This window comes from Kryptolebias marmoratus, linkage group LG14 (assembly GCF_001649575.2).
Source record: "Kryptolebias marmoratus isolate JLee-2015 linkage group LG14, ASM164957v2, whole genome shotgun sequence".
In the NCBI taxonomy this organism is placed as follows: domain Eukaryota; kingdom Metazoa; phylum Chordata; class Actinopteri; order Cyprinodontiformes; family Rivulidae; genus Kryptolebias; species Kryptolebias marmoratus.
In genome coordinates, this window is record NC_051443.1 from 7458749 (window position 1) to 7472436 (window position 13688).

A 13688-nucleotide genomic window follows, 5' to 3' on the forward strand; every position below is an offset into this window, starting at 1 on the left:
AGAGATGTGAAACACGGGTGGTAAATAAGCTATTGTTATTTTCTGCTTGAGAGCTAAGTATATAAAGTGAGAATGTTGAATTGAATTTATATTGATTTATTTAAAAATAAGAAAGTAGTAAAAGTTTTACATCAACCTACTCCTTTACATACAGATAACTTTTTTATGTGGGCCAAAATGATGAATGACTGAATGAATGAATGAATTCCAAGACGACCGATTTATCGAGAAAATAATCGCCCGATTAATCGATTATTGAAGTTATCGTTAGTTGCAGCCCTAACATGAACGACTGCTGAAAGTTAAAACAAGCAGAAGAAAAGCTAAAATGAGTACTCACTAACAGCTAAAACCTGAAAACAGTCATGAAACAGTAGCTCAAATCTAAAACAAGCAAAGCAGTGGCTCAAAGTTAAACTTAGCAAAACTAGCTAAAAGTAGCTCAAAGATATTTATATGCTAAACTAGCAAAAATATTGAAGTAGTAGCTAAGAGCTAAACTGAACAAAACACTAGATCAAAGCTAAAACCAGCAGAATAATAGCTAAAAGTTAAAATTTAGATTTAGCAAAACTGTAGATAAAAGGTAAAATAAGCTAAAATGTATTTAAATGCTACAACTAGCAATACAGTAATAAAACAGTAGCTAAAAGCTAAAACTAGTCAAACAGAAGGCAAAAGTTAAAATTATCAAACCACTTACCAAAAAATGTAATTAGCAAAACTGGAGCTTTTAGCCAAACCCAGTAAAATAGTAACTAAAAGCAAAATTAACCAAGCTGTTGCTAAGAGCTTAAACAGTACCTAAAAGGGAACTGTAGCTAAAATTTAAAAAAAAAAAATCCATTTATTCCAATGAGACCAAAACCATTATAGAAAGTTAACCCTTTAAAAAAAATTAAATTTACAAATTCTAAAAGTCACATCATCCATCGGCTGAACGAGCTGACTGTTCAGATTCCGAATGGTTAAAATTGCTAAAAGTGTGCTAGTTAAACAGCAAAAAGTGTAGGGAAGAAACTATAAACAGGAAAACAACAGTGTCAGCAGATGCCTGCAAACAAGCCAAATGTTGTGAAAAGTTCGGAAGGAAAGCAGCAGCAGAGGAGAGCGTCTGTCCCATAGATCCATCACTGATCCTGGGATGTTTTACCATCTTAAGCCTCAGGTAAACACAGGTTACACGGTTCGCTGATGCAGGCTGAACGAACCATGTAGGCAGAGGTTTCCAGATGTTTGAATGAAGGTACAAAGAAAGTCAACAACGTTTACACAAGCCACTTGTTGTTTAGTAGATTGTGCAGAAATCAGCTGGGAATCAGGATAAAGCAGTCATGACTTCAGAGCAGCCACTGAATGTAAATCTGTATTTACATAAACAGTTATAAATATGTATGATGACAAACAGCAGCACAGGAAACAAGCTGAATATTCAGCTGTGCAATCACCTGCTCCCATGGTGCATTTCTTTACTAATTGTACCTAATCACAGCCTTCATCTCTCTCTCTCTCTCTGCATTGTTTTAAAACACCCAGGAGGTAGTGTTAATCGCTCCCATAGATAAATCCAGACGCGTAAAGTTTGGGCCAGCCATGTTTGAGGAATATAAACAAGTTTGAGGATAAACTCAAAAAAACGTAAATTCACTTTATTTATATATAAACCAAATCACAGCCAAAGTCATCTCCAGGCACTGTACGGAAAGTTAACAGGTCCATTTCTGATCCCAACACCGAGCGCAGAACCAGGTTTTGTGTCATTGTTTCCCCGTCTATCTGCGCTTCCCGCCTATTTACATAAGAGGCTGTTTGAAACCAGCTGCCTACAGAGGGTTTCTGTTTGACCAGTTAAACACAGAGTCGAGTTTCAGGGTCATGGAAAGGTCGGGTGCTGATATGCACTAAACTCTACACTGATTTAAAAAAAAAAAACACTAGTTAAAGCAAAAAATCTGGCCATTCTGAAGTGGGATTCTGTCAAAAGGATGTGACAAATAGTATATTACCTGCGGTACATAGCTCTTTGAACAACCACAATGTGGAGAATTTAATTTAATTTTAACAGAACTAATGAGCTAATGGCTAGTCTGAATGGGGCCAAGACCAAAGGGAACTACTAAAACAGCTCATATCAGACATTTAATAGTTTTATCAGTTTCACATTACATGGTTATTACAACAGGTATATAATGATACTCCTGCAGAAAGTGCCCCAGGCTGCACAGGAAGTGCTACAGCTCACTGCTGCTGCTATTTGTACTTCTAAACTACTACAGAAGTCTGAGTAAATAACAGTGCAGAGTGAAACAATGGCAACTTAGATGAACTCCTGTGAAATTTCTGAGGTTACAATTTAAAAGAAGGCAGGGAACTCGTCAGGTTGATTAGAATAAAACTTTATTTGTCCAAACTGAGGTCGTTCGAAGACATATCTACAGGTGAGATCATTCCTCAGCTATCCACAGAACACAGCTTCGGTGTGTCCAAAATAACTAGGAAATAACAAAGAAAGGAAAAGAAAAACACTGACCTCTTGTGGAAAACATAGTGAATTACAAAAGCCTGTATCAATTTTCTGTAACTTTTAACCCTCCTGAAGCCTTCAAAGAGAGAGAGAGAGATGAAGAGAGGTAGAGAAGGCTTGTAACTTTGGGTCAGTTTGACCCGAAGGCCACTGGAGGCTTAAATTTATACATAAACCTGTCAACCAGAACCAGAAAACTACAACTGTATGTGCATAATATTAATAATAAGAAGAATACAGCTGTAATTTGTTGGTACAGAGCGAGGACAGATTAAAGTAAAAGCTGACTTTAAATGTATAAGAATGGTATTTATTTTTGTTCCACCAGAACAACAGAACAAACTCCATCCCATCCTCCACCAGCAGAGGCTTCAGAGCTTTATTACCTGGTTACACATCTATAGGTTTCCATCCATCCATTATGTTTAGAAAGGTTGAACAGGTGGTAAGTCCATCACAGGGACACAACCACTGACATTCTCACTCACACCTAATAGAAGATTTAGAGATAATTCTCCTAACATGCATGTTTTTGGTCTGTGAGAGGAAACCCTTTCATGCACGGGGAGAACATGCAAACTCCAGAAAGGTCCAGGCCGGGAGGTGAACCTGCAACCTTTTTGCTGGAAGGTGACAGCTCTAACCAACGCTCTACTATGCCGCTATCTATAGATACGTTCTAAGTAACTACTTGTCTTAAGTTTAGTTTTTCAATAATGTGAGCTGCAGCTGCAGTTCCCCAGGTTCAGTTCCAGATTTCTGTTTTCACGTTAAAGTCTTGGTTATTGTCAGTTGTTTTAGATTTCCTTTGAGAACTAAGTCCACCAGGACTCGGCTCATAAGAACTTCTGCTGCCACAGAACCAAACTGGTCCCACTGAACCATGCTAGTGTTTTCATCATCCATGTCATTCACGTTTTTGACTCGCACTCGGTCTCGAAGACCAAACTGTCCCAAACAGAAACAAAAGTCCTCGTGACGTTCCTTCACAAGCAGAAAGTTTTGATGACACTCTGTCCAATACAAAACCCTTTATGATGACTCGTTCTTGCTTTCTGATCTCTCACCCATATAATGAGATCTGGGCAGAACTTTCCAATAAGTTCTTGCTAGGACAGAACGTCATAAAGAGTTCTGTTCCTTTTGTTCCTTCTCGTCATGGACAGAACAGAGGAGTCAGTGTTGGTCAGAGACAGAGACTCAGTCAGAGGAGGAAGAGGAGGAGGAGGCGGCTCGAAATTCCTTTTAAAAATAAGAATGAGGAGCAGAAATAAGGAAGGATCCAGATAAGAGACACCTCACTGATGGAGTGATCAAAGAAAGCGCTCTGATAGGGAGATTTCTTTCAATCAAATGTGATGAAAGAGACAAAGTGACTTTTCTTTTCAGAATGGACGGACGTCAAACAAAGCTTTCTCCTTCGGACCAGCACGGTGCTGTATCAGCTGCTTCATCATGTTCTTGCAGCTCAGTGAGGCACCGAGAGTAAAAATTAAAGCAATACACGTGAGTCCACAAATCCATCTGTGCGTCGGTTCACTGCAGTCAGAAACCTCAGACCTGTATCTACCTCTATTACTATTCTTCACTGTATCTACCTCTGTACTGTACTGTTGCTGCTGCTGGAACCTTAATTTTCCTGAAGGAGCCATCCCAAGGGATCAATAAAGTTCTATCAATCAATCAATCAACCTAATAATGACCTCAGAGAAGAAACTCTGAATACAGTTAGTATCGGCCTCAGTGGATGTGTGTTCATGTTCTTATGATTGCTAAAATTTGATACAAAGGACACTAATTAGTTTTAAAATCCTACAAAGCCATTTTACAATTCAATTAAGATGTCTTTTCATGGTAAAAGTAAAGGATCAGGTTCTAAACAATGATTTAAAAAAAAAGAACATTTTTAATTGAGTTACGTTTTGCAATAATTTAAAATATCCAAACGAGTTCATTCAAGACAAGAGATGTCGGTCTTTCACAACTGTGGGGAGATTTTAGACAAGATAGTTTCACAACAGCTCGTTTTTGTTTCAGTAAAAAAAAAAAACAGGTACGTCTTTATGCAACGCATCGATTCAACGTAAGACGATGGAAGTGACAGTCGGATTCAAACAGATCTATCTCACGGCGCAGCAGGGGCGTTCCACCAGCATACAGACCTCAGAGTTCTGTTGGAAAAGCTGGGATTTAAAAACCTCTTTGGCCTCAGAAAGGCAGCCGTTTATCACAGCAGTGGATCGGGAACCATCTGTAAATAACTCCCTCTACGCTCACTGAACACTTTGAGAGCTTCCTCTGGCTGAGACACTGAAGATACAGGAGATATAAATCAGCAACAGCTGATGTCAGATTGTTTTTTTTGTTTTGAAATGATCAACTTCATTTATTAGATCTAAACTGGGAAGATTAGTTTATTCACTTCTGTCTGATTTATATCTGGTCTACTTCACTTTGGACTTTTATTCTAAAAAAAAAAACAAAAAAAGAAGAAGGAATTGTTTCGTAAATAAATAAAACAAGACAAACCTGTTCATTTCTGGACCTTCTGTGTTAAAGCACAAGTACTTTGTTACACTTATTGATTAAAATGTAAAAGCTTGTGTAACTGCAGGTTACAAATTTAATCTCACACACCGAGAAGCATTTCTCTTACTTTCAGTCATTCACAAATGTAGGATCTTACAGTAAATCCATCTTCATCAGTCACACCCTTTAGTGAGACTCTTGTTAGGGTTCCTACACGTTTTCCAGTAGGAAATTCCAGGCTTTTCCAGACTCACGTTTTCAAACATTTTAGTGGACTTTTCCACCCATCCCTGGTGTTGAATCCCCTGTAAAGTTCCTGCGAACGTTCGTACAGAGATGCTTTAATTATCTGTGCACTTGAAACATTATGGAAAAAAAACACACAAACTGGACGAAAACTGGACAGCAGGAAGCAATACTTCAGGGGGAACAAAAAACTGTTTACAGTTTTTCTGTTCTTTTAAAAAATGAGGTAAAGAGAGGAGCACAAGCTACATACCAAGGCAGTGAACTGGAAACATAAAAGATGCTTTTGTTCGCTTCAATAATCAAAAGTAGAGGAAATGCTGCAGAAGGAAGGTGCCACATGGCTACTTTTTCTGCGGCCGAAGTTCAGCTTTACTCAGCCTCATCTCTGAGCTTTGTAGCTCAACATAGATGCAGTTCAGATGGAAATTCTTTTCTGTGATATGAATGATTTGCAGAACATGCTGTGTGTGGGAAAAGTATTATGACAAAAATGAGCACAAACTTTAGGTGAAAAGACAAGTGCAGAGCTCGTTCTCTCTGGGGGAAGATTGCACCAACAGAGTCAACACTCATCAATAGTATCTTTCCATCAGCCAGTTATTTGTTCGTGAAAGCTGACATAGAATAACTAACAAATTCATTTAAAACAAGGATGTGAGTGGCAGAACAATTCAGTAACAACAAATAACTTTATTAAAGTGTCTCAACCTCATCCAGGACATACCAAACACCCATACAGTCTTTCTTATGATTTACAGCACTTCTCCTCTGTTAAGGCAGGGCTATTTTCTCCTCATTCAAGTCCATGACCGTATCACATCCAGTCTGGCGTTCTGTAGTTCACCCACAGAGACACAGCTGTAACAGCTGAGGGTTCAGGTCACCGCTGACCTCTGACCTCAGTTCTACACCTGTGAGCCACTCCGATCCTGGTCCGGACTTCTGACCCGCTGACTCTGCCGCTTTAGGAATTCCAGCAGTCTGACCATTAACTCCCGCCCAGCATTCCCAGTACACCCACTTCCTTCCCAACAGCTGCTGGCTGGCCCGGCTCACACTAATAATAGGACAACAATGCCCGCCCCACGGCGAACCCTCACTACTGCCCTGTCACCGAAACAATGAAAGCTCCTAACATCTGAACACTCTGTGGCTTACGTGAGGGTGTTTTACTGTTTTTCTTAGCAAAACAAATTCACTTGAACATCAAGGAGGTAGCTGATAAGGATTAAATATGACCTGGTTTCCTGACATTTTGCTCCAAAAAGAACAACTTTCTAAACAACCAATCGTTTGAGAGCGTGGTCTATAAACTGCAGCGTGTAAACACATGTTGGTGCTGGAATGAATATGAGACTGTTCATTTTATCTGCAAGGACCCTGTAATCATGCAGGAACTGAGAACTGAAGACTACACACTGTTAAAGCTGGTAAACCCTGCCTCATACCAGACCTCAGACCTGTGGCAGGACCAGGTCTCCAGCAAACAGACTGCTATGTACCTGACCTCAGATCTGTGATGGAAGCAGGTCTCCAACCATTACCCTGCTGCCTTTTACCAGCCCACAGAGCTGTGGTGAGAGCAGGTCTCTTACAAACACGCTGCCTTATACCGGACCTCGGACCTGTGACAGGATTGGGTCTACAGCAACCACTCTGTTTGTGTGTGTGTAGTTTATGTTGAATAATTAAGTCCGATTTAATTCATGAACAAAAACAGCAAAGAAAGTGAATTTCGACTCAATTAAAAGTCTGATTTTTGTTCTCCTTCCTGAGTTTTTCCACTTCGTTTCGGTGGCAGACACTTCCATTTAAGAGTCCTTCCGTCTATCTGTACTTTGCCATTCGATGCTCTTTCCCCTCTACACCCCCTCCTTTTCCCTGTAGTCCCCCTCCGCCATTCCAGAGCCGGCAGTCTCACAGAAATCCTCCTAGAACAAGGAGCCCACGCGTTCTTCAGAGAGTCAGTTATCTGTGGACTGAGAGGAAAAATAAAAGTGGAGCTCACCTCAAGCACGTTCCCACGGCAGCTGAACAAACAAAAGGAAGATCATCTCGATCCAAACAGAACACCACAAGCAACAAGTAGGAACTCCAAAAGACTCTCCTCCCTCCCTCCTTTCAGTCTCAGAGTCCTGAACTCCCTCCCCTCAGTCTTAGATCCTCGTTGTGGTTCTGCTTCTCTTTCAGGCTGAAGGAGCTGCAAAGGATAGGAGTGTGTGTGTGTGTGTGTGTGTGGACTCCTGCAGAGGGACTGACTCTCAGCAGAGTTCAGATTCCCTCCCCACTCGCCATCCCCCAACCCCCAACACACACACAATCACAGAAGGAGAAAAACACTCAAACAGAGGTCAGAAGAGAATCCTCTTTGTCTTCTCTCGCCTCTCACACTTCTTCCAGAGTCTGGACGCCCTGATCCCCACCAGCACAGGAGAGAAGTGTGCATGCTCGTGCTTGTGGGGGGGGTGTGGGGGGTGCTGTAGTGCATCAGCAGCTGGGAGGAGGAGAAAAAGGCGGGGTTTAAACCTCAGAGCTGAATTCCTGCACCTCCCTTTCGGCCAATCAGGGGCCCCACTTCTGCGGACTGAAAACCACGAGGCCAGGCCAGGCCCCAACTGCTGAACTCCAGCTTTAAACCATTAACTGAGTTTGTCGGACATGTTGGCTGCATTCTGCAGGGGCAATGTGAATGGTAGTTCCTTTTATCATCTCTGATTATTGTTGGCGCTTATTTCTGCCAAAATAATCTGTCGATACAAGCTGTTTATTAAACTATGAAATAGATGATGAGCAGCTGCAGGTTCTATAATTGTTTGAAAGATTTCAGACAGAAACCCAATGCAAATGACTACAAAACCTTACCTTTTAATTTAATCAGAGAATTAAAAGGTAACTGACCCAGTTTGTCAGTGAGCTCCAAAAATACAACTTTGCAGCAAAACACGTTGAAGGGAAAGAGTTTGGTCAAAGAATTAAAATATAAAATACAAAGACAGAAAAGAATGTGATAAGATGTTTTCTTACCTCCCACCCCCCTGTCCCTCTCCTCTCATGTTTCAGACATTTGTCCACAAATGTGTCACCCCCCCTCTTTCTAGTAAGATCTGTGTTTCTGTCTGTGTTGCTAATTGTGACACATATAGCATCAGAAAACAATGTTCTTAATGCAACTCAGGGTAAATTCAGGGTAAAGAGGAATAATGAAATTTCTGTCATGCAAGACTAAAAGTGATGGATTATCTTCCTCTGGGGTTTGTTTCCTGTCGTTGTCCTTTCTGCTCTGTTTATGCAGCTAAAAACAATAATGCTAACATTAATGTTTCTGAACCTCTGAGCTGACAGAGCATCACGTCACTTTAACACAAAGTGAGGTTTTTCAGGTGCTTTCCTTCACTACACGGGGAGTTTTGTTTTGTTTTTTTAATCTAAAACTAAACTTTGATTTACAGCCCTTGTCCTAATGGAAACACTATATTATTTAAAATGATCTTATTATTTGTCATTTGTAAAGATATTCCCATAAACACGGCACCATTTCTAGAAAAGCCTGTGTTCATGTGGAATCGCAGAAAACGATCCTGAACGCTGTAGTAACCATTCCAGACCTGCGTGTGGTGCTAGTGCGTAAATACACCAAAAACAAGAAACAAGGCGTGGAGCATGTGCATGAAGCTTACACACTGGGTACGAGCCGCAAACACAAGAAGAAAAAGATGAAGATGGTGAATACAGGAGCAAAAAGCACATTGTTTTGTGTGCTGACAGTGAACTGGAACTTCTACTTTGTGTCACATTAAACCACAATCACACACGTCACCATTTTCAAAAGGTTGCGTTTTGGCTGTCGGCACAAAAATGCAAGCACAACTGCACCAATTGACAACGTGGAGACAATGATTCATCATCTGCAAACAGTTTTTGGAGATTAACGAGATTTTGAGTCTAAAACCTTCAACTTGAAGGCAGTCCATCGGAACAGTAAACAGGTGTCCACAGGCGTATCGAGCTCTACAACAACCTTAGTTTCCACTTGGGTTGTAAGCACCGCTGGTCATTTGTTTTGTGATTTGAAACAGGTCAGCTCAGGTTTGGTACGCCATGGGCTGAAAAAAACACAATGTTTCAGTCAAAACTTGACTAAAGGATAATCCCACTTTCAACAAGCTGTGTACAGAGTAAAAACACTTGAAAAAAAAGAGGGTGGGGGGAGAAATGGGAAAAACAGGAACCCAAATGTGAGCGAGTGAGTGAGTTCTTTGGTATGTAGGTTATAGAGTTACACAGGGACAAAAAGTGAGGCAGCTCCGACACACCTCTTCTTTTATCCTCCTCTTTGTTTGCCCCCCTTTCTGTCTCCCTAATCCCTCTTCCGCTGTCACTCTGTTTATTTGCCTGAGTCGCTTTCTGAGCGCCCGTGTCTAAGAATGTGAAAAAAAAAAAGTTCGGCGAAAGAACGGGGACAATTACATTCGAGCCGGCGTTTGTTTAGAATGCGTCTCTCTGCGGCGGCGTGTGCAGTGCAGGTTCGGAATCTGCAACAAAACAAAAGGGAGCGTGTTCGAATGGATCTGCAAGAGCTAAAATCAGATTGTCACTGCAGAGGCCGAGGTAAAAGAACAACGCTAACGCTGCAGACGAAGACAAAATAGGATGGAGAAAGCAGAGGGAAGAGAATCAATGAGACAAAAAAAACCACGAAACAACCATCTAAATTTCATCTCATACCATCATTCCATGGACTCAACATAATCCAGAAGCAAAACAACAATTCTGAGTCAGCTCACACGAAACAGTCAGCTGACATTAATTCAGAAGAATCTCGGGGTCAGGAGTGTCTTTGTTTTCTTTTTTTTTTTCTGTAAACACAGAACAGAATGCAGAATTTAACTAGAAGATGTGTTGGACACGGAGCTGTCAGGAATACCAACTTTTGTCATTTCAGAGACAAAGAGACACAAGGGGCCAGGCTCTGTCCATCCCTGGTCCTGATTTCAGTTTAGGAAGGAATTCAAGTCATAAAACAACTAAAACTGGGGCTTTCTCTGGACCTGCACACAACCCCCCCCCCCCCCAAAAAAAAAAAAAGCCACAGTTTTACCAGAACTTTTAAAGCATTTCCTTCCTTCCTGGTTTTTCAGATGTTCTCTGACACTTTGTACCATGAAGTCTGTAATAAGAGAACAATCGCAACACCCTGAATTTACTGACAGACATTGTTATAAAAGGTGCACCAGGACTAATTTAGAGGACACTATTTAGGGAATTTTTAAAACCAACATCATCCCTGTCAGTGACTAAGGACTTTGATCTGATCATGAAGACCACCGGGTGTGTGTGTGTGTGTGTGGGGGGGGGTGCTGCTAGAGTATGGGGTGTCAGGGTCACTGTGAGGGCTATCTGATCCCTGTATGACCAAAGCAAGAGCTGTGTCCATATTGGACACCACCAGGGATGTCCCTTGTCTCTGATCCTGTTTGTGGTGTTCATAAACAGGATCTTTAGGTGCAGTCATGGAGAGGAGGGGGTCTGGTTTTGGAACCTCGGGGTCTCGTCTCTGCTTTTTACAGATGATGTGGTTCTGTTGGTGTCTTTAGGCCATGATCTTTACTGTGTATTGGGGCAGTTTACAGCTGGGATGAGAGTCAGCTCCTGTAAGTCTGAGGAAAAAAGAGAGAACTGGAAAAAAAGTGGAATGCCCCCTTGAGGGTTGAGGTGACTCTCTGCCTAAACCAGAGGAGTTCAACTATATCAGACCCTTGTCTGCAGTAATGAGAGCATTGTTCTGGTCCATCATGGCAAAGATAGAGTGGTTTTACTGGTCTGTCTACATTCCAACCCTAGGTGTTCAGTCTTAAAGATATGAGGAGCTGCATCATCCGGGAGCAGATTGGAGTACAGCCACTGCTCCTCCAAATCAAGAGGAGTCAGCTGAGGTGGTTCAGACTTCTAATTAGGATGCTACCTTGGCGCCTCAGTCCAGAGGTTTTTCAGGTCCATCCCACTGGGAGGAGACCCCAGGGCCTTACAGTTAGCTTGCCAATAATATGATCTCTGTCACTGAAATGCATTTTACCTGGAAAAGCTTTTTAACATCTGATTCAGACTGTCTTACTGGACATTATTGTTCCTGGCTTCAGTTGACATCAGTCAACAGTTTTTGATGGATTGCTCTCAGTTGACCAACCTCATTGGACTGTCCTCGTGGCCAGTGGCGCAAAAAGTGGGTATGCACTGTATGCAACGCATAGGGGCGCCGCGCTAGAGGGGGCGCCAAAACGATGTGGGGAAACTTTTTCTAGTCTGCATTTTCTATATTTAACAGCAGTTTGTGCATGTATGAAATGATCAATAACAGAGGAACAGAGTTGCCACCCTACCCGTAAATACGGAGTCGTCCCGTATTTGGCTGTTAAATGTTGCGTCCTGTTTTGAACCAGTACAGGACACGATTTGTTCCGTATTTCTATAATTGTCCGATAGACACGCCTATCACACACATATCAACACTAAGTGTAACAATAATGACCAAAATAAAACACAGGAAATATTAAGGCCGGGCTAGCTAAGTTGTTGTGGCGGGAGCACCTGGCTCCGGTCCAACGCTGTTGTCACAGTTGCCTAGCGATGGACACAGCTGAGGTGAGCTGCTACTAACCCGCGTCTTTTTAAAATTTCCATCCGATACCTCACCATGTCATTAGAAGCAAAAACTCTTGCAAAAGTGCAGACGTGAGTGGGAAGACGCACATCCCAGGATGAACAGCGTCAGTGACGATGAATACAGGCAATAAAAACAACGTGTCGCCCGGTGTGCTGTATGATACCAGACAGAATGGATCAGTAGAGAAATATTGTAGAAGAACCAGACATCAGTGTCTCTTAATCCCTCAATCAGCTCCTGGGACCCATATGATACAGAACACTTTGCTGTGATCAATTAAGTTTCTTTTTACTTTTAGTAGACTATTATGGTTTGATTATTGGATTAGGATGTTGAGTTTAGATGGTACGTTTTTTCATATAGTAATAATCAAAATACTATCAAGGGTATTTTAAAGAACAAATCATACTAATAGATTAACAGTAAATAAATATTGTGAAGAGAAACCGTTTATTTGTCCAACATTAAAATAGTTTATTAGGGATTTCTGTGTAGGAAAAATGTTTATATCTTTACTCACATAAAGATATACTTTATGTTAAAGTTTTTACACTGTTCTGTGATCAATATTATTTTATTAATGTGGTTTACCAGTTTGGATAACCTGACTTCCTATCAAGCTATAAGAATGAAGGAAAACATGCTAACCAATGCCTCAGACACAGACCTGCAGCCCATGGGTGGTTCTAGACAGGGGCTGACAGAAGTGGCTCTTTGGCTCACTTATATATTAAATGATCAAATATTGTTTTTTGTTTCATTCTTTTTTAATTGCCACCCATGAAAAAACACTGACTACTCTAAGCCCCCCCCCCCCGTGGTACATCTGGTTTAGAACCAGCCTCTGAACCTAACTCCTTATAAATATTTTGGTTTTAGACTTTAAAGTACCAGAATTTGCACCGAACTTACTTTTGGCTGTCTGACTTGAATTTAAAATATTTAATCTGGTGTTATGATCAGTTACTCAGTACTTGAGTAGACTTTTTACCAAATACTTGTTACACTTGCTTATTTAAAGATTAATCTACTTCTGCTTAACATGTTGAAGTTATACTACCCTGATTGGTGTACCATTTTTTGGGTACTCTAAACAACCTCTGTAATATTTGCACTATTGATTTTTTTGTTTTTACAAAAACAGCCATAAAATAAAGTATGCCACTTCTGTGGGCACCCCACCGTGGTGAGTGTCCCTTATTTAATTTCTGAGAGGTGGCAACCCTACAGGTTGCTGTTGTTGTCTTGCAGCTGTTTGCTGTAGTCATGGTGTAACCCTGGTAAAAATAGCCTCAAATAAAAAAATAAAAGTAAAAAAGAAGACTGTGAAAAGAAGTGTCAGAAAGCTATATTTTATGTTTATATTGTTTCATTTGTGTTAAATAGCTTTAACAAATCGAGTCCTATGTTGTTAGTGTTTAAAATTTGTATATTTTAAGTGAAGACTCTTATTTTGAAGGGTCACGTTGCATCGTGACCCATGTGACTGGTTCTAGCCAACCGGGTGCTTCCTTTTCCTGGTTAGAAAAAAGCGCGAGGCTGATGGAGGAAAGCAGAGAAGCAGGAGAAGTTTGGCGGTGTAAGAAAAAATATATAAGAGAAACTAAAAAGTAAAGAGTCTATTAATGTTATCTAAAGATAATTCTGTCTTTTAAAGGAGCGTTTTGTCAGAATTTCGACCTGTCCTTGCCTTCAGGAGATTATATATTTTCGAACTGGACTTGG

At 40.9% G+C, this 13688-nt stretch overlaps 1 protein-coding gene across 1 annotated transcript in view; it reads right to left on the reverse strand.

The window, feature by feature from the left end:
* LOC108244777 (disabled homolog 2-interacting protein) overlaps positions 1-7554 on the reverse strand; it is an 84329-nt gene extending 76775 nt beyond the window's left edge. Inside the window, exon 1 of the mRNA XM_017431247.3 lies at positions 7311-7554. The gene's annotated coding sequence lies outside the window, so the exon portion shown is untranslated. The remainder of the gene's footprint in view (positions 1-7310) is intronic.
* Positions 7555-13688: the final 6134 nt, after the last annotated feature.